Consider the following 21,200-nt stretch of genomic DNA (forward strand, 5'->3'; position numbering starts at 1 on the left):
TTTGCTACTAAGAGTGTTTCTTCTGATCCTAATGATATGCCTTTGTCTACTTTGATTGAGAATAACAATGAATCTATGGATGTGAATTTTGTTGGTAGGAATAATTTTGGTAACAACGCTTATAGAAGGAATTTTAATCCTAGGCCATATCCTAGTAATCCTTCTAATAATTATGGGAATTCCTACAACAACTCTTATGGAAATTATAATAAGATGCCCTCTGAATTTGAGACTAGTGTTAAAGAGTTTATAATTCACAAAAGAATTTTAATGCTTTGCTTGAGGAGAAATTGCTTAAAGTCGATGATTTGGCTAGAAACATTGATATAATTTCTCTTGAGATTGATTCTTTAAAGCTTAGATCTATTCCTCCTAAGCATGATATCAATGAGTCTCTCAAAGCCATGAGAATTTCCATTGATGAGTGCAAGGAAAGAACTGCTAGGATGCGTGCTTCCAAAGATGCCTTTATTAAAGCGTGTTCTTCCAATACCTATGAAAATCAAGATGAATATCTAAAAGTTATTGATGTGTCTCCTATTAAATCTTTGTTTTGCAATATGAATCTTGATGAAACTGAATATGATCTTCCTTTACCTAGAAGGCGTTCTAAAAATTCGGAGTATTTAGATCTTAATGATGAAATTGATGAAAGTGGGATTGAAAGAAATAAAAATCTTGATGTTGCTAAACCCACTATATTGGATTTCAAGGAATTTAATTATGAAAGTTGCTCTTTAATTGATTGTATTTCCTTGTTGCAATCCGTGCTAAATTCTCCACATGCTTATAGTCAAAATAAAGCCTTCACTGAACATATTGTTGATGCCTTGATGCAATCTTATGAAGAAAAACTTGAGTTGAAAGTTTCTATCCCTAGAAAACTCTATGATGAGTGGGAACCAACTATTAAAATTAAAATTAAAGATCATGAGTTTTATGCTTTGTGTGATTTGGGTGCTAGTGTCTCTACTATTCCCAAGACTTTGTGTGATTTACTAGATTTCCGTAATTTTGATGATTGCTCTCTAAACTTGCATCTTGCGGATTCCACTATTAAGAAACCTATGGGAAGGATTAATGATGTTATTATTGTTGCAAATAGGAATTATGTGCCCGTAGATTTCATTGTTCTTGATATAGATTGCAATCCTTCTTGCCCTATTATTCTTGGTAGACCTTTCCTTAGAACGGTTGGTGCGATTATTGATATGAAGGAAGGGAATATTAGATTTCAATTTCCATTAAAAAAGGGCATGGAACACTTTCCTAGAAAGAAAATAAAATTACCATATGAAACTATCATGAGACCCACTTATGGATTGTTGGGGAACGTAGCAGAATTTTAAAATTTTCTATGCATCACCAAGATCAATCTATGGAGTCATCTAGAAACGAGGGAGAGAGGAGTGCATCTACATACCCTTGTAGATCACGAGCGTAAGCGTTCAAGAGAACGGGGTTGATGGAGTCGTACTCGACGTGATTCAAATCACCGATGACCTAGTGCGGAACGGACGGCACCTCCGCGTTCACCACACGTACGGTTGGGAGACGTCTCCTCCTTCTTGATCCAGCAAGGGGGAAGGAGAGGTTGATGAAGATCCAGCAGCACGACGGCGTGGTGGTGGAAGCAACGGTGATCTCGGCAGGGCTTCGCCAAGCGCTGGGAGATGGAGGAGTGTCACGGGAGGGAGAGGGAGAGGCCAGGGGCTTGGGTGCGCAGCCCTCCCTACCCCTACTATAAATAGGGTGCCTAGGGGGGGCGCCGGCCCTAGGAGATCTAATCTCCTAGGGGGGCGGCGGCCAAGGGGGTGCCTTGCCCCCCAAGGCAAGGGTGGCGCCCCCACCCCTAGGGTTTCTAACCCTAGGCGCAGGGGGAGGCCCAAGGGGGGGCGCACCAGCCCACTAGGGGCCGGTTCCCCTCCCACTTCAGCCCATGGGGCCCTCCGGGATAGGTGGCCCCACCCGGTGGACCCCCGGGACCCTTCCGGTGGTCCCGGTACAATACCGGTGACCCCGAAACCTTCCCGAAGGCCGAAACTGGACTTCCTATATATAAATCTTTACCTCCGGACCATTCCGGAACTCCTCGTGACGTCCGGGATCTCATCCGGGACTCTGAACAACTTTCGGGTTACCGTGTGCTAATATCTCTACAACCCTAGCGTCATCGAACCTTAAGTGTGTAGACCCTACGGGTTCGGGAGACACGCAGACATGACCGAGAAGCCTCTCCGGTCAATAACCAACAACGGGATCTGGATACCCATGTTGGCTCCCACAAGCTCCACGATGATCTCATCGGATGAACCACGATGTCGAGGATTCAATCAATCCGTATACAATTCCCTTTGTCAATCGGTACGTTACTTGCCCGAGACTCGATCGTCGGTATCCCAATACCTTGTTCAGTCTCATTACCGGCAAGTCACTTTACTCGTACCGTAATGCATGATCCCGTGATCAATCACTCGATCACTTTGAGCTCATTATGATGATGCATTACCGAGTGGGCCTAGAGATACCTCTCCGTCATACGGAGTGACAAATCCCAGTCTCGATTCGTGCCAACCCAACAGACACTTTCGGAGATACCTGTAATGTACCTTTATAGTCACCCAGTTACGTTGTGACGTTTGGCACACCCAAGGCACTCCTACGGTATCTGGGAGTTGCACAATCTCATGGTCTAAGGAAATGATACTTGACATTCAGAAAAGCTACAGCAAACGAACTACACGATCTTTGAGCTAAGCTTAGGATTGGGTCTTGTCCATCACATCATTCTCCTAATGATGTGATCCCGTTATCAATGACATCTAATGTCCATAGTCAGGAAACCATGACTATCCTTTGATCAACGAGCTAGTCAACTAGAGGCTCACTAGGGACGTGTTGTGGTCTATGTATTCACACATGTATTAAGATTTCCGGATAACACAATTATAGCATGAACAATAGACAATTATCATGAACAAAGAAATATAATAATAACCATTTTATTATTGCCTCTAGGGCATATTTCCAACAGTCTCCCACTTGCACTAGAGTCAATATTCTAGTTACATTGTGATGAATCGAACACCCATGCAGTTCTGGTGTTGATCATGTTTTGCTCTAGGGAGAGGTTTAGTCAACGGATCTGCTACATTCAGGTCCGTATGTACTTTACAAATCTCTATGTCTCCATTTTGAAGACTTTCACGAATGGAGTTGAAGTGACGCTTGATATGCCTGGTCTTCCTGTGAAACCTAGGCTCCTTGGCAAGGGCAATAGCTCCAGTGTTGTCACAGAAGAGAGTCATCGGGCCCGACGCATTGGGTATGACTCCTAGGTCGGTAATGAACTCCTTCACCCAGACTGCTTCTTGTGCTGCCTCCGAGGCTGCCATGTACTCCGCTTCACATGTAGATCCCGCCACAATGCTTTGCTTGCAACTCCACCAGCTTACTGCCCCACCATTCAAAATATACACATATCCGGTTTGTGACTTAGAGTCATCCAGATCTGTGTCGAAGCTAGCATCGACGTAACCCTTTACGACGAGCTCTTTGTCACCTCCATAAACGAGAAACATTTCCTTAGTCCTTTTCAGGTACTTCAGGATATTCTTGACCGCTGTCTAGTGTTCCATGCCGGGATTACTTTGGTACCTTCCTACCAAACTTACGGCAATGTTTACATCAGGTCTGGTACACAGCATAGCATACATGATAGACCCTATGGCCGAGGCATAGGGGACGACACTCATCTTTTCTCTATCTTCTGCCATGGTTGGGCATTGAGCCATGCTCAATCTCGTACCTTGCAATACAGGCAAGAACCCCTTCTTTGACTGATCCATTTTGAACTTCTTCAATATCTTGTCAAGGTACGTACTCTGTGAAAGACCAATGAGGCGTCTCGATCTATCTCTATAGATCTTGATGCCTAATATATAAGCAGCTTCTCCAAGGTCCTTCATTGAAAAACACTTGTTCAAGTAGGCCTTTATGCTTTCCAAGAATTCTATATCATTTCCCATCAACAGTATGTCATCCACATACAATATGAGAAATGCTACAAAGCTCCCACTCACTTTCTTGTAAATGCAGGCTTCTCCATAAGTCTGCATAAACCCAAACGCTTTGATCATCTCATCAAAGCGAATGTTCCACCTCCGAGATGCTTGCACCAGCCCATAAATCGAGCGTTGGAGCTTGCACACCTTGTCAGCATTCTTAGGATCGACAAAACCTTCCGGCTGCATCATATACAATTCTTCCTTAAGGAAACCATTAAGGAATGCCGTTTTGACGTCCATTTGCCATATCTCATAATCATAGAATGCGGCAATTGCTAACATGATTCGGACGGACTTCAGCTTCGCTACGGGTGAGAAAGTCACATCGTAGTCAACCCCTTGAACTTGTCGATAACCCTTAGCGACAAGCCGAGCTTTATAGATGGTCACATTACCATCCGCGTCTGTCTTCTTCTTAAAGATCCATTTATTTTCTATGGCTCGCCGATCAACGGGCAAGTCAGTCAAAGTCCATACTTCATTTTCATACATGGATCCTATCTCGGATTTCATGGCTTCCAGCCATTCATCGGAATCTGGGCCTGCCATCGCTTCTTCATAGTTCGAAGGTTCACCGTTGTCTAACAACATGATTTCCAAGACAGGGTTGCCGTACCACTCTGGTGCGGAACGTGTCCTTGTGGACCTACGAAGTTCAGTACAACTTGATCTGAAGTTTCATGATCATCATCATCAACTTCCTCTCTAGTCGGTGCAGGCACCTCAGGAACATTTTCTTGAGCTGCGCCACTTACCGGTTCAAGAGGTAATACTTCATCAAGTTCTACCTTCCTCCCACTTATTTCTTTCGAGAGAAACTCTTTCTCTAGAAAGGACCCATTCTTGGCAACAAAGATCTTGCCTTCGGATCTGAGGTAGAAGGTATACCCAACAGTTTCTTTAGGGTATCCTATGAAGACGCATTTTTCCGACTTGGGTTCGAGATTTTCAGGTTGAAGTTTCTTGACATAAGCATCGCATCCCCAAACTTTTAGAAACGACAGCTTAGGTTTCTTCCCAAACCATAATTCATACGGTGTCGTCTCAACGGATTTCGACGGAGCCCTATTTAAAGTGAATGCGACGGTCTCTAAAGCATAGCCCCAAAATTATAGCGGTAAACCGGTAAGAGACATCATAGATCGCACCATATCTAATAGAGTGCGATTACGACGTTCGGACACACCATTACGCTGAGGTGTTCCAGGCGGCGTTACTTGTGAAACTATTCCATATTTTCTTAAGTGTGTGCCAAATTCGTGACTCAAGTATTCTCCCCCACGATCTGATCTCAAGAACTTGATTTTCCTGTCACGTTGATTCTCAACCTCACTCTGAAATTCCTTGAACTTTTCAAAGGTCTCAGACTTGTGTTTCATTAAGTAGACATACCCATATCTACTCAAGTCATCAGTGAGGGTGAGAACATAATGATAGCCACCGCGAGCCTCAACACTCATTGGACCGCACACATCAGTATGTATGATTTCCAATAAGTTGGTTGCTCGCTCCATTGTTCCTGAGAACGGAGTCTTGGTCATTTTACCCATGAGGCATGGTTCGCACGTGTCAAATGATTCGTAATCAAGAGACTCTAAAATTCCATCTGCATGGAGCTTCTTCATGCGTTTGACACCTATGTGACCAAGGCGGCAGTGCCACAAGTATGTGGGACTATCATTATCGACCTTACATCTTTTGGTATTCACACTATGAATATGTGTAGCATTATGCTCAAGATTCATTAAGAATAAACCATTCACCATCGGAGCATGACCATAAAACATATCTCTCATATAAATAGAACAACCATTATTCTCGGATTTAAATGAGTAGCCATCTCGAATTAAACGAGATCCTGATACAATGTTCATGCTCAAAGCTGGCACTAAATAACAATTATTGAGGTTTAAAACTAATCCCGTAGGTAAATGTAGAGGTAGCGTGCCGACGGCGATCACATCGACCTTGGAACCATTCCCGACGCGCATCATCACCTCGTCCTTCGCCAGTCTCCGCTTATTCCGCAGCTCCTGCTTTGAGTTACAAATGTGAGCAACCGCACCGGTATCAAATACCCAGGAGCTACTACGAGTACTGGTAAGGTACACATCAATTACATGTATATCACATATACCTTTCGTGATGCCGGCCTTCTTGTCCGCTAAGTATTTGGGGCAGTTCTGCTTCCAGTGACCACTTCCCTTGTAATAAAAACACTCAGTCTCGGGCTTGGGTCCATTCTTTGGCTTCTTCCCGGTAGCTTGCTTACCGGGCGCGGCAACTCCCTTGCCGTCCTTCTTGAAGTTCTTCTTACCCTTGCCTTTCTTGAACTTAGTGGTTTTATTCACCATCAACACTTGATGTTCCTTTTTGACTTCTACCTCTGCTGATTTCAGCATTGCAAATACTTCAGGAATGGTCTTTTCCATCCCCTGCATATTGAAGTTCATCACAAAGCTCTTGTAGCTCGGTGGAAGTGACTGAAGGATTCTGTCAATGACCGCGTCATCCGGGAGATTAACTCCCAGCCGAGTCAAGCGATTATGGAACCCAGACATTTTGAGTATGTGCTCGCTGACAGAACTATTTTCCTCCATCTTACAGTTGAAGAACTTGTCGGAGACTTCATATCTCTCGACCCGGGCATGAGGTTGAAAAACCATTTTCAGCTCTTCGAACATCTCATATGCTCCGTGTCTCTCAAAACGCTTTTGGATCCCCGGTTCTAAGCTGTAAAGCATGCCACACTGAACGAGGGAGTAATCATCAGCACGTGTCTGCCAAGCGTTCATAACGTCTTGGTTCTGTGGGACGGGTGCGTCACCTAGCGGTGCTTCTAGGACATAATCTTTCTTGGCAGCTATGAGGATGATCCTCAGGTTCCGGACCCAGTCCGTATAGTTGCTGCCATCGTCTTTCAGCTTGGTTTTCTCTAGGAACGCGTTGAAGTTGAGGACAACGTGGGCCATTTGATCTACAAGACATATTGTAAAGATTTTAGACTAAGTTCATGATAATTAAGTTCATCTAATCAAATTATTAAATGAACTCCCACTCAGATAGACATCCCTCCAGTCATCTAAGTATAACATGATCCGAGTTAACTAGGCCGTGTCCGATCATCACGTGAGACGGACTAGTCAACATCGGTGAACATCTTCATGTTGATCGTATCTTCTATACGACTCATGCTCGACCTTTCGGTCTTCTGTGTTCCGAGGCCATGTCTGTACATGCTAGGCTCGTCAAGTCAACCTAAGTGTATTGCGTGTGTAAATCTGTCTTACACCCGTTGCATTCGAACGTTAGAATCTATCACACCCGATCATCACGTGGTGCTTCGAAACAACGAACCTTCGCAACGGTGCACAGTTAGGGGGAACACTTTCTTGAAATTATTACGAGGGATCATCTTATTTAAGCTACCGTCGTTCTAAGCAAATAAGATGTAAAACATGATAAACATCACATGCAATCAAATAGTGACATGATATGGCCAATATCATTTGCTCCTTTGATCTCCATCTTCGGGGCTCCATGATCATCGTAGTCACCGGCATGACACCATGATCTCCATCATCATGATCTCCATCATCGTGTCTTCTTGAAGTTGTCTCGTCATCTATTACTTCTACTACTATGGCTAACGCTTTAGCAATAAAGTAAAGTAATTACATGATGTTTATGTTGACATGCAGGTCATAAATAAATAAAGACAACTCCTATGGCTCCTGCCGGTTGTCATACTCATCGACATGCAATTCGTGATTCCTATTACAAGAACATGATCAATCTCATACATCACATATATCATTCATCATTCATCACAACCTTTGGCCATAACACATCACAAAACACTTGCTGCAAAAACAAGTTAGACGTCCTCTAATTGTTGTTGCAAGTTTTTACGTGGCTGCTATAGGTTTCTAGCAAGAACGTTTCTTACCTACGCCAAAACCACAATGTGAATTGCCAATTTCTATTTACCCTTCATAAGGACCCTGTTCATCGAATCCGATCCGACTAAAGTGGGAGAGACAGACACCCGCCAGCCACCTTATGCAACTAGTGCATGTCAGTCGGTGGAACCGGTCTCACGTAAGCGTATGTGTAAGGTTGGTCCGGGCCGCTTCATCCCACGATGCCGCCGAATCAAGATAAGACTAGTAACGGCAAGCAAATTGACAATATCGACGCCCACAACTACTTTGTGTTCTACTCGTGCATAGTAACTACGCATAGACCTAGCTCATGATGCCACTATTGGGGAACGTAGCAGAATTTTAAAATTTTCTACGCATCACCAAGATCAATCTATGGAGTCATCTAGCAACGAGGGAGAGAGGAGTGCATCTACATACCCTTGCAGATCACGAGCGGAAGCATTCAAGAGAACGGGGTTGATGGAGTTGTACTCGACGTGATTCAAATCATCGATGACCTAGTGCCGAATGGACGGCACCTCCGTGTTCAACACACGTACGGTTGGGAGATGTCTCCTCCTTGTTGATCCAGCAAGGGGGAAGGAGAGGTTGATGAAGATCCAGCAGCACGACGGCGTGGTTGTGGACGCAACGATGATCTCGGCAGGGCTTCGCCAAGCGCTGGGAGATGGAGGAGTGTCACGGGAGGGAGAGGGAGAGGCCAGGGGCTTGGGTGCGCAGCCCTCCCTCCCCCCACTATATATAGGGTGCCTAGGGGGGGCGCCGGCCCTAGGAGATCCAATCTCCTAGGGGGGCGGCGGTCAAGGGGGTGCCTTGCCCCCCAAGGCAAGGGTGGCGCCCCCACCCCTAGGGTTTCTAACCCTAGGCGCAGGGGGAGGCCCAAGGGGGGCGCACCAGCCTACTAGGGGCTGGTTCCCCTCCCACTTCAGCCCATGGGGCCCTCCGGGATAGGTGGCCCCACCCGGTGGACCCCTGGGACCCTTCCGGTGGTCCTGGTACAATACCGGTGACCCCGAAACCTTCCCGAAGGCCGAAACTGGACTTCCTATATATAAATCTTTACCTCCGGACCATTCCGGAACTCCTCGTGACGTCCGGGATCTCATCCGGGACACCGAACAACTTTCGGGTTACCGTGTGCTAATATCTCTACAACCCTAGCATCATCGAACCTTAAGTGTGTAGACCCTACGGGTTCGGGAGACATGCAGACATGACCGAGAAGCCTCTCCAGTTAATAAAAAACAGCGGGATCTGGATACCCATGTTGGCTCCCACAAGCTCCATGATGATCTCATCGGATGAACCACGATGTCGAGGATTCAATCAATCCGTATACAATTCCCTTTGTCAATCGGTACGTTACTTGCCCGAGACTCGATCGTCGGTATCCCAATACCTTGTTCAGTCTCGTTACCGGCAAGTCACTTTACTCGTATCATAATGCATGATCCCGTGATCAATCACTTGATCACTTTGAGCTCATTACGATGATGCATTACCGAGTGGGCCCAGAGATACCTCTCCGTCATACGGAGTGACAAATCCCAGTCTCGATTCGTGCCAACCCAACAGACACTTTCGGAGATACCTGTAATGTACCTTTATAGTCACCCAGTTACGTTTTGCTTGGAGCGTCTTGTATTATTTGTGTCTTTGTGTCTTAGTATGCCACAATCATCCTTGTTGTACACACCTTTTGAGAGAGCCATACATGAATTAAAATTTGATAGAATACTCTATGTGCTTCACTTATATCTTTTGAGCTAGTAGTTTTGCTCTATGTGCTTCACTTATATATTTTGAGCTAAGTAGTTTTGCTCTATGTGCTTCACTTATATCTTTTGAGCTAAGTAGTTTTTCTCCATGTGCTTCACTTATATCTTTTGAGCTAGATAATTTTGCTCTATGTGCTTCACTTATATCTTTTGAGCGTTATAATTTTGCTCTATGTGCTTCACTTAGATCTTTTAGAGCACGGTGGTGGATTTGTTTTAAAGAAACTATTGACCTCTCATGCTTCACTTAAATTATTTTGAGAGTCTCTTAATAGCATGCTAATTTGCTTAATAATAATATGCTTGGTATTCAAGATTTGTGAAACTTTCTTTTGAGTGTGTTGAATACTAAGAAAAGATTGAAGCATGATAATTGTTTTGAGATATGGAGGTGATAATATTAAAGTCATGCTAGTTGAGTAGTTGTGAATTTAAAGAATACTTGTGTTAAGGTTTGTGATTCCCGTAGCATGCACGTATGGTGAACCGTTATGTGATGAAGTCGGAGCATGATTTATTTATTGATTGTCTTCCTTATGAGTGGCGGTCGGGGACGAGCGATGGTCTTTTCCTACCAATCTATCCCCCTAGGAGCATGCACGTAATACTTTGCTTTGATAACTTCTAGATTTTTGCAATAAGTATATGAGTTCTTTATGACTAATGTTGAGCCCATGGATTATACGCACTCTCACCCTTCCACCTTTGCTAGCCTCTCTAATACCGTGCACCTTTCGCCGGTATCATACACCTACCATATACCTTCCTCAAAACAGCCACCATACCTACCTATTATGGCATTTGCATAGCCATTCCGAGATATATTGCCATGCAACTTTCCACCGTTCCGTTCATGACACATTCATCATTGTCATATTGCATATCCCGGTACACCGCCGGATGCATTCACATAGAGTCATATTTTGTTCTAAGTATAGAGTTGTAATTGTTGAGTTATAAGAGAAATAAAAGTGTGATGATCATCATTATTAGAGCATTGTCCCAGTGAGGAAAGAATGATGGAGACTATGATTCCCCCATAAGTCGGGATGAGACTCCGGACGAAAAAAAAGAGGCCAAAGAAGCCCAAATAAAAAGAGGCCATAAAAAAGAAAAGGCCCAAATAAAAAAATGAGAGAAAAAGAGAGAAGGGACAATGTTACTATCCTTTTACCACACTTGTGCTTCAAAGTAGCACCATGATCTTCATAGTAGAGAGTCTCTCATGTTATCGCTTTCATATACTAGTGGGAATTTTACAGTATAAAACTTGGCTTGTATATTCCAATGACGGGCTTCCTCAAAATTGCCCTAGGTCTTCATGAGCAAGCAAGTTGGATGCACACCCACTTAGTTTCCTTTTGAGCTTTCATATACTTATAGCTCTAGTGCATCCGTTGCATGGCAATCCCTACTCACTCACATTGATATCTATTGATGGGCATCTCCATAGCCCGTTGATATGCCTAGTTGATGTGAGACCATCTTCTCCTTTTTGTCTTCTCCACAACCACCATTCTATTCCACCCATTGTTGAGGAAATCGTTAACTGGTAGCTGCTCGGTTGGCTGGCGAGTAGGGGATTAATAGGCTAATCGACATGTTAATCGGCCATTTAATCAATTACTCGGGTGATTAATCAGTTAATCGGCTACTCGGTGACCCTACGAGTAGGGATTAATCGGCAAGTTAACTGGTTAATCGGATGAATTCTTGAACATGGATTCCACCTATAGTGCTATATCCATGGCTCACGCTCATGTATTGCGTGAAGATTGAAAAGGTTTTGAAAAAGTTAGAGTATGAAACAATTGCTTGGCTTGTCATCGGGGTTGTGCATGATTTAAATACTTTGTGTGGTGAAGATGGAGCATAGCCAGACTATATGATTTTGTAGGGATAACTTTCTTTGGCCTTGTTATTTTGAGAAGACATAATTGCTTTGTTAGTATGCTTGAAGTATTATTTTTTTTATGTCAATATAAACTTTTGTCTTGAATCTTTCTAATCTGAATATTCATACCACAATTAAGAAGATTTGCATTGAAATTATGCCAAGTAGCACTCCGCATCAAAAATTCTCTTTTTATCATTTACCTACTCGAGGACGAGCAGGAATTAAGCTTGGGGATGCCTGATATGTCTCCAATGTATCTATAATTTTTGATTGCTCCATGCTATATTATCTACTATTTTGGACTATATTGGGCTTTATTTTCCACTTTTATATTATTTTTGGGACTAACCTATTAACCGGAGGCCCAGCCCAGAATTGCTGTTTTTTTGCCTATTTTAGTGTTTCAGATAAACGGAATATCAAACGGAGTCCAAACGGAATAAAATCTTCGGGAACGTGATTTTCTCAACGAACGTGATCCAGCAGACTTGGACCCTGCTCCAAGGAACAAAAGAGGCGGTCATGAGGGTGGGGGGCACCCTCCCTAGGGCGTGACCCCTGCCTCATGGGCCCCTCGTTGCTCCTCCGGTGTACTTCTTCCTCCTATATATACACACGTACCCCCAAACTATCAGAAGAGGAGCGAAAAACCTAATTCCACCGCCGCAACTTTCTGTATCCATGAGATCCCATCTCGGGGCCTGTTCCGGAGCTCCGCCGGAAGAGGGCCGTCATCACGGAGGGCTTCTACATCATCATAGCCTCTCCGATGAAGTGTGAGTAGTTTACCTCAGACCTTCGGGTCCATAGTTAGTAGCTAGATGGCTTCTTCTCTCTCTTTGAATCTCAATACAAAGTTCTCCCCCTCTCTTGTGGAGATCTATTCACTGTAATCTTCTTTTTGCGGTGTGTTTGTTGAGATCGATGAATTGTGGGTTTATGATCAAGTCTATCTATGAATAATATTTGAATCTTCTCTGAATTCTTTTATGTATGATTGGTTATCTTTGCAAGTCTCTTTGAATTATCTGTTTGGTTTGGCCAACTAGATTGGTAGTTCTTGCCATGGGAGAAGTGCTTAGCTTTGGGTTCGATCTTGCGGTGTCCTTACTAGTGACAGAAGGGGCAGCAAGGCACGTATTGTATCGTTGCCATCAAGGATAACAAAGTTGGGGTTTATTTCATATTGCATGAATTTATCTCTCTACATCATGTCATCTTGCTTAAGGCGTTACTTTGTTTTTAACTTAATACTCTAGATGCATGCTGGATAGCGGTCGATGAGTGGAGTAATAGTAGTAGATGCAGAATCGTTTCGATCTACTTGTCACGGACGTGATGCCTATATACATGATCATGCCTAGATATTCTCATAACTATGCTCAATTCTGTCAATTGCTCAACAGTAATTTGTTCACCCACCGTAGAATACTTATGCTCTTGAGAGAAGCCACTAGGGAAACCTATGCCCCGCGGGTCTATTCTCATAATATCAATCTCCATTACTTTAATCTTGCTTTGCTTTTACTTTTTACTTTGCATCTTTATACCAAAAATACCAAAAATATTATATCAATCATATCTCACTCTCGTAAGTGACCGTGAAGGGCTTGACAACCCCTAATCGCGTTGGTTGCGAGTAGCTATCGCTTTGTGTAGGTACGAGGGACTTGAGCGTGGGCTCCTACTGGATTGATACCTTGGTTCTCAAAAACTGAGGGAAATACTTACGCTACTCTGCTGCATCTTCCCTTCCTCTTTGGGGAAAACCAACGCAAGCTCAAGACGTAGCAGGGGGGTGGAGTTTAACTGCAGCAAGCCAGCTTTGACTCAGTGGCTAACCTGAACTACGACTGCAAGCAACTCTTTTGAGGTGGCGCACACGAGTCCACATATTCACCATTCAATACACCACTATGGATCCGCTCCCGTCTCCCTACGAGAAGGCCATCCATAGCACTCACACTTATCTTGCGAGTTTTAGAGTATCCACTTCAAGTTATCTATGAACTGTACATGCAACCCAGAAGTCCTTTACCGCAGACACGACTATTCGAATAGATCATTTATAACCCTGCAGGGTGTACTTCTTCACACACGCTCTCGCCACTTACCACCATGTACACGTCGTGTATCTCGGCAACCTTCAAGCGGAAGCCTGGTGAGGGAGTCGGCCACGACCTAACTAACCACACAAGTCTCTAGTCCAGGTTTATCGCCTATTCGGGTTCCATCCGGGAGGAGATCCAGCCGGAGTTTCGTTCACAGCCCCAAACGATGTGTGCAGGGTTCCCGAGACACCAAACGGGCGCCTGGTACACTGTGCCACGGTGTATCTACCGCATCATAGCCCACCCCTAGGGTCAGCGCTACGCACGGCCGCCAACACATATCCTATAAACACCAGAAACTAGTTGCAACTCATGGACAGAGGACTAGGGAAGTTAATAAGTCGAGAGGGTCAATTAAGGATCCGAATGAGTGGTAGTAGCTGTTCATGGATCACAAACACAGAACTCAGTTCCTGAGGACGGTTTCAATGAGACAACCCACCATGTACTCCTACATGGCCTCCCACCGCTACCTTTACCAAATCGTGTTCACACACTTAGCTCACACACAGTAGGACATGTTCAACGCCATTCCAATTCATCCCTGATGAATCAGACCTGACTCAACTCTAAGCAGTAGCAGGCATGACAAACAAGCATGAATGAGTAGGCACATCAGGGCTCAAGCAACTCCTACTCATGCTAGTGTGTTTCATCTATTTACTATGGCAATGACAGGTCATGCAGAGGAAAGGGGTTCAACTACCGCAGCATGTAACAGTTGAATCGTTGTTGTCCTAATGCAGTAAAAGAGAGCAGGAGCGAGGGAGTGGGATTGTATCGGAATGACCCAGCGGGTTTTTCTTGCCTAGCACTTCTGAAGATGATATAGCTCTTCATCGGTGTCATCGATCACATCGTCGAAACCACGTCTACCGAGAGGGGACAACTCCGGCGAACAAGAGGGAACACAATCAATGCAATGCAAAAACATGATGTATGATCATGGCATGTTAAGGTACTGAATTCACCTAATGCAACAGTTAGTCATATTAATTGAAGTGGAATTCAAACATATAGCAAATTCCAACTCCAAAACTACATACCATATATTCCATAAACATGAATTGTCCAAGTTGGTGATGTTAACTTGCTCAAACATACATGAACATGGCATAAACAGATTCTTCATATTTTTTGATAATTTTTCATATATAAATTATTTCATTTGGAGTTACGGTTTAATTTCTATGATTTTTAGAAGTTTTGGCTATTTTCTAGAATTTCCTGTAAAAGAATAAATCAAGTAAATGCTCTATTGCGTCAGCAGTGCGTCAGCGTGATGTCAGTAGTCAACTGGGATGGTCCAGGTCAAACCTGACCAGTGGGTCCCGCGTGTTAGTGTCATAGTCTAACTAATTTTTAGTTAGTCCTAATCCTAACTTAATTAGCAGGCGGGTCCCATTTGTCATAGACCCAGAGGGGTCAAACTGGGCCCACCCGGGGTCAACTTGGTCAGCGGGGTCAAACCTGCCGGTGACTTGACGCCGGCGAGGCCAGTCGCGGCGGCGAGCCTCGGGTTTGCGTCTCCGGCGACAAAATGGGTGGCCGAGGCCATCTACGGGGAGCTGGAGCTCACCCGCATCCAGCGCGGCATGTGGCGGCAGCGGGGACGGCTGGAGCTCGTCGGAAACGAGCTCGGGGCGGCGCCGGCGCTCGGGTGAGCACGGTGATGCAGATGCAGTGGCCGTGGAGGCGCATGCGTGACCCCTACGGCGGCTACGCGGGGTAGCGAGTGTGTTGGACACGACGCCCGGACCAAATGGTCGCCAGAGTCGTGTCGGCGGCGGCACAGTCGGGCGAGGGGGCGTGGCGGCTACGGAGTGTAGGAGAGAGAACGGAGAGGGGGAGGATGATCAGAAGCTCACGTAGAACACGACGAGCGAGTCGGTGAGCTCGGGGAGGGGCCGGAGCGAGCGGGGCGGCGGAGGCGATCTCGGCGACCCGAGGAAGAAGAAGGCGTCGGGGGCGGCGCTTCAAGGCGTCCGGCGTCGCGTGAGTCGACGGAGAGGACGAGGTAGACGAGGCAGAGCTTCTGGACTCGGGTGGAGGGCGAGGAGGTAGCTCTGGCCGCGGCAACAGTGAGCGGCGGCGACGGTGGCGTTGCGGGAAGAGAGCAAAGGAGGGGCAGGGGGTTCCGGGGGAGAGGGGAGAGGTGCAGGGGTTGAGGGGGAGTGCGTGGCACTCGGGGAGGCGTCCGGACCCTCGGTGGCAAGCAGGAGCTGGCGAGGCGCGTGGCTAGCGCGCAGCGAGCACGCGCTCGTCCTTCTGTCTAGGGAGGGAGACGACAGGGAGGCTGCGGTGGTGGGTTGGGCCAGGAAAAGAACTGGGCCGGATCTGCTGCAGGTAAGCGCCAGGTAAGTCTTTCTCTCCTCTGTCTTTTATAATTTGTTTTGCTTTTCTAATTTTGTTATTTTGTTTTGATTTAGTTTATAACCCAAATCATTTTAATAAATCCTCAAAATAATTATGGGCATTAAATTAATTACTATAGAGGCCCTTAACTATTTTCAGAATTGTTGGAGCATTTAAAAATATTAATAGTATTTAAATGCCCCAATTCAAATACAATATGGGTTATTCAAAAATCCAGAATGGCCTAAAAAATATTGGCATCATTTTTGGCAGAGGTTTTCACCTTTATCAAAAATCATGAACTTTTCTAAAGGTCATTCTGGGTTCATTGAAAAGATTTAAACTTGAACCTAGTTGAATTGACTTAGTGCCAGGGCTTGGTCATCCCCAATTCAAATTTCCTTCGAATTTAAACATGATGCATGCTCATTGATGCAACTATTTATAGTCATGAATCTAGGGCTGTGACTACTCACCCCCACCAAACAAGAATCTCGTCCCGAGATTCAAGATGTGAGGTAAGAAGACAGAGGGGGCATACGTTGATCTTGACATCCTCGCTTTTGAGATCTTCATCCACGCGATGACGACGAAAAGAAGCTATACTAGGATTGATCTTCTCGAAGATCGAGCTATACAAGATCAACTCACGGAATGAGATGTTGAAACATCTCGAGTTGAGACACAAAACACATCGAGAGGGATGGAATAACAAATGACGGGGTTTGATTTGGTGGGCAACAATTCCACGCTTAGAAAGATGGTGGATGATGTCAAGGTGGTGAGGAAGTAATTGCCATGATCTCGTAATGGGGCAACTTGGGAAAGGTGACTCGTTGGATTGTTCCCTTAAGTGGCAAAAAGAATTACTTTTGATCCATAGATCATTGAAACTCTTCATACCAGCTTAAGGCAATTTACATTTGATCGTTTGAAAGAGCTCGAAGAAATGGCATACTCGAACTAGGATGGATGATGTGGACTACCTTGTTGAAGACAACGCAATGAATGACTTTTGCTTATCACCGGAAATGTATGGGACCCATGGTAAGTCCACTTTTGAAGGTGATCCTTGACAGCAACTGCTGAGAAGGATAACCCATAGGAAATTGGCACAATGGGGTGCAAACTGGGAACAAAATGCAAATGCTGGGAATGATTCTAGTAACTAGGGAGAAACTCAACAGTAGAGAGTGATTCCACTATTAGAAAGGTTATGGCATAATCGAAGAAACTGAGAGGAGATCCCAATTAATGCCGACGATAATCCTAGTGCTTGCGCGTGCTCTCAAGAACTTGAGCATTTCCATATTCATCAAGTTTTACCAATATCCGTGTCAAGGATCCTGGCAACACAACATACTACCATGATGAATAGTGATGGATGATGTAGATGTAAAGGGAGATAACACCTTCTCAGATTTCACCTTAGCGAGGCCAAGGTATCAAATCTGGATGATCGACCGAGAGACATTTAGCACTCTGCTTCTAATGTTCTCCTTGATGTGCTAGCATAACCCATTTATTGATATGGTTTGGTATCTAGGACATCAAGTAAATTGCCGGACTTCGGGAACTCAAAAATCCATAAGGAACTACTATTGGAATAAATTCTATGAGATCCTTATGGGGAGGTGGCCAACTTCTTCAAACAAGATACTACAATAATAGGTCTTCCGGTTGGGTGTGTTGGCCACGTCATCCACTTTACCTATTACCGAGAGACCAATATTATAGCTCTTGGGAAAACGTCCCAACCATCACATCTGCCTGAGATTCAGATCTGGTTGGTGCCAGGATATTCCAGACTCATCGAGTCTAGAAAGAAAAATGAAAGTTTGCAACACAAATCGATGAGATGACATTGCGAGATTCTCGGGAGATGAACTATGATAGCAAGCTCCAGAACATGAGCTGGTTTTGCTACAACATGTGAACATGTTGTCCCAGACAAGCATGACCACGTAGTAGTCTTATAATAAAACACTACCGAGTCCAGGTGGGGAGCCATCATCAAGGATATCGAAGTCCTTGCATAAGTCTTGCTCTTAAGAAGAGACTTCTTCTCCTTGAACAAATAAACCAGTGGCTTGGTGTGCTAGGGATACGTATAGAATGAAGATGATCAGTCTATCAGACCATAGAATACTTCGCACATGCATGACTGACTTGGGATGATTCTAGAGGAAGCAAAACAAACTTTCTCGAATTCACGGCAGCAACTTACATCAAATGCACGTGAATCAAAGGAAGACACTTCTTTCATCCAAACATATACTTCATGAACAGGGCATGAAGAAAATGCTTACACAAGTTTCCAACACTAGCTGGATGTTCAACACAAATCATGGAGGAGACAAAATGCTGCTGATGGGCTCAATAGCAACTCATCAGAATTTCCATATCACTGGACTTCCACCATTATGTGAACAATGTGATAGTATTGGTCAGACCAAAAGATGTAATGGTGTATGCTCGAGGAGTCAACCAAGAGTAAGATAACATTACGTATATCATTGGTACTAATTTGATTTGAGGATAGCCCACACTCAAATCAAAGTTTTGACAAGACAACAAATCCAACAACCGATCACGAGGAACAATCGATGAAGATATCATCTTTCTTCAACTAACACACAAACACAAGGATATCCCTTTGGAATGAACTAAGTTGGGCTAGCTTTTATCTTCCAACTCTCCAAGTTGTTGTTTAGCTTAACCAACTAGCTCAGGGGTATCCAACATGGATTCTTGGGGAAAGAGTGGTTTATTGGTAAACCAACTTGATCATGAACTCACCATATCAGTCAGGTGATGACCTGGTGATACTTCCGAGAAGATAGTCAGAAAACCACGAACCATCGATATGTTAATAAGCTCGAGAACAATCTTGCTTTTCATGGCAAGACGATATGATCAAATAAGTAAGGATTGACACTATCCTAACTCATTGATCGAAAAGTGCACCGGAAACAAGGACTAGGTAGCACGATAAACCTTAGGGTGATGATTCAATAATCAACACGCTAAGGATAAGATTATTGCCCATTATCTACCAAGCAACAGGGTTGCTAGGAGTATTGATTTCACACATCACAGTTTACTTGTCGGCATTCCGGTTACAACAACACGGGACCGAGGAATGAATAATTATGGCGAGAAGTATCACTGCGTCAAGAGTTCATAGGAGGTTGTGCAATTCCTATGATATTCCTGACATAAAGAGGGCAATACTTCAGGGTAGAACAGAATCAAAAGCTGGATTGGCATTTTGATCCGCGGAATACAACTGCTTTGACCCAATCCTAGATATGGATGAGGTACTGGAGTTTGTTTCTCCTAGTCATTCCAGAATAGAATGGCTTGACGGATCACATGAATAATAGGCATCGATAACACCAATGCACAACTACTCTTGACCAATAATTGACAGATGAAGGTCAGATAACAGCTAAAGAGGGACAACTCAAAGGAACATATATCTTTCTGAGCTGTAGATGCATAGATTAGTATGTCGAGCAAAGCTCAACATTTCTTCCGGATAACCCATGTAGAACGGTAGAACTGGCAGATTCACAATATAGAATGGAGAACTCATTAAGAGCACTCTAGTTGTGATCTTTCGGTTCAACGAGGAACTTCTGCCATAAGTAGTTCATGGTAGTTGGAAGAACGATGTACCACGGACCTCAAGGACTATCGCAAAGGTTACTAATATCCTAAAGGAACGAGCAAACACTATAAACATGAAGTAAGTAGGGTGAATCTCGGGTTCAAAACCCAGAAATAGAAGGCCTACTAACTAAATGGCATCACGGGATGCTTTCGAGGATGGTGGCCAGAATGATCACTCTAGGAACACAAAACATGGCTAGATTACTAGGTGACTCCCTAAAACATCTAGGGTCATAATAGTAGCTCCAACATATATTTCTAGGCAACAGAGTACCTCAACACACCGATTAGTGTGCTTAATTTGGCCCAAAAATACAACGGGAACATGGAGGAAAGATTTGCAAGTGCATCAGACTATTTAGAAACCTAGGATGACTCGGACAACATAACGACTGTAAATGCCCAAAATGATTTGAGACATCCTGCAAAATGGTGGCATAACCACTCAACATCACAATATCAAAGTTCTGAGGCCAGCTATGACATATGGAAGTAGTGGGAACTGAACTGAGGCTTGAACTCAACAATCCTAGGCAACTACGGTTTAGTAACACGCCATCCTGAGAGATAGAAGAGAAGCCTAGTTCTTAACACCCATAGAAAAGAAGAGGTTGACTCAGAGCAGAAGGGCATAAGGTAAAGGAGTAAAAAGAGCCTTACGTTCCCATCCACAATCAATTCCCTTATATAACTAAAGCATTTCTAGACTCAACTTTGACCAGCTTGGCTTGGTAATCCTACAGGCAGTCAGGCTCTGATACCAAAGCTGTCAGGACCCCGATCCTAAGTCACACCGATCTAGCATGTAACACTTCATATCACTTTGCGGCCTCACGCGCGGTATTCCCACCGGTGCCACCTTACCTGGCCCAGGACCGTTTGCGCCTTTTGGCTCACGTATATGATAGTGTCGCTAGCATCCATATTACAGAGAACCCGGGCCGACATGACTAGTCGTGAACCCAAAGTGGCACTAACTTACGGGGATAGGCATACATGAAACAACATCAAACATGTCGGTCATCAGCGTGTGAATCCGGGCTGTAGCAACTGGGCTAACAGGACTCCGGGAACCCGGGCTGTAGCAGGCTAGCAGGACTCCGGAAGTCACTGCGTGACATTTCCCTGAAGGGACAGACACATGAACAAAATGAATCACATGCCAGCCAGTCTAAGTGTTCCGGAGCAGTAGTACGGGCTAGCAGGACTCCGGTAAACCGGGCTGTAGCAGACTACCAAGGCTAAGTGGAAGCACCAGACTACATTTCCCCATAAGAGAGGCTACCAAGGATAAACAACTAGGTTGTCGGATCCCACACATACCAAGCATTTCAATCATACACACAATATGCTCGATATGTGCAAATACA

Source organism: Triticum urartu, chromosome 2A (assembly GCF_056163025.1).
Source record: "Triticum urartu cultivar PI428250 chromosome 2A, HENAU_Tu73, whole genome shotgun sequence".
Classification (NCBI taxonomy): Eukaryota; Viridiplantae; Streptophyta; class Magnoliopsida; order Poales; family Poaceae; genus Triticum; species Triticum urartu.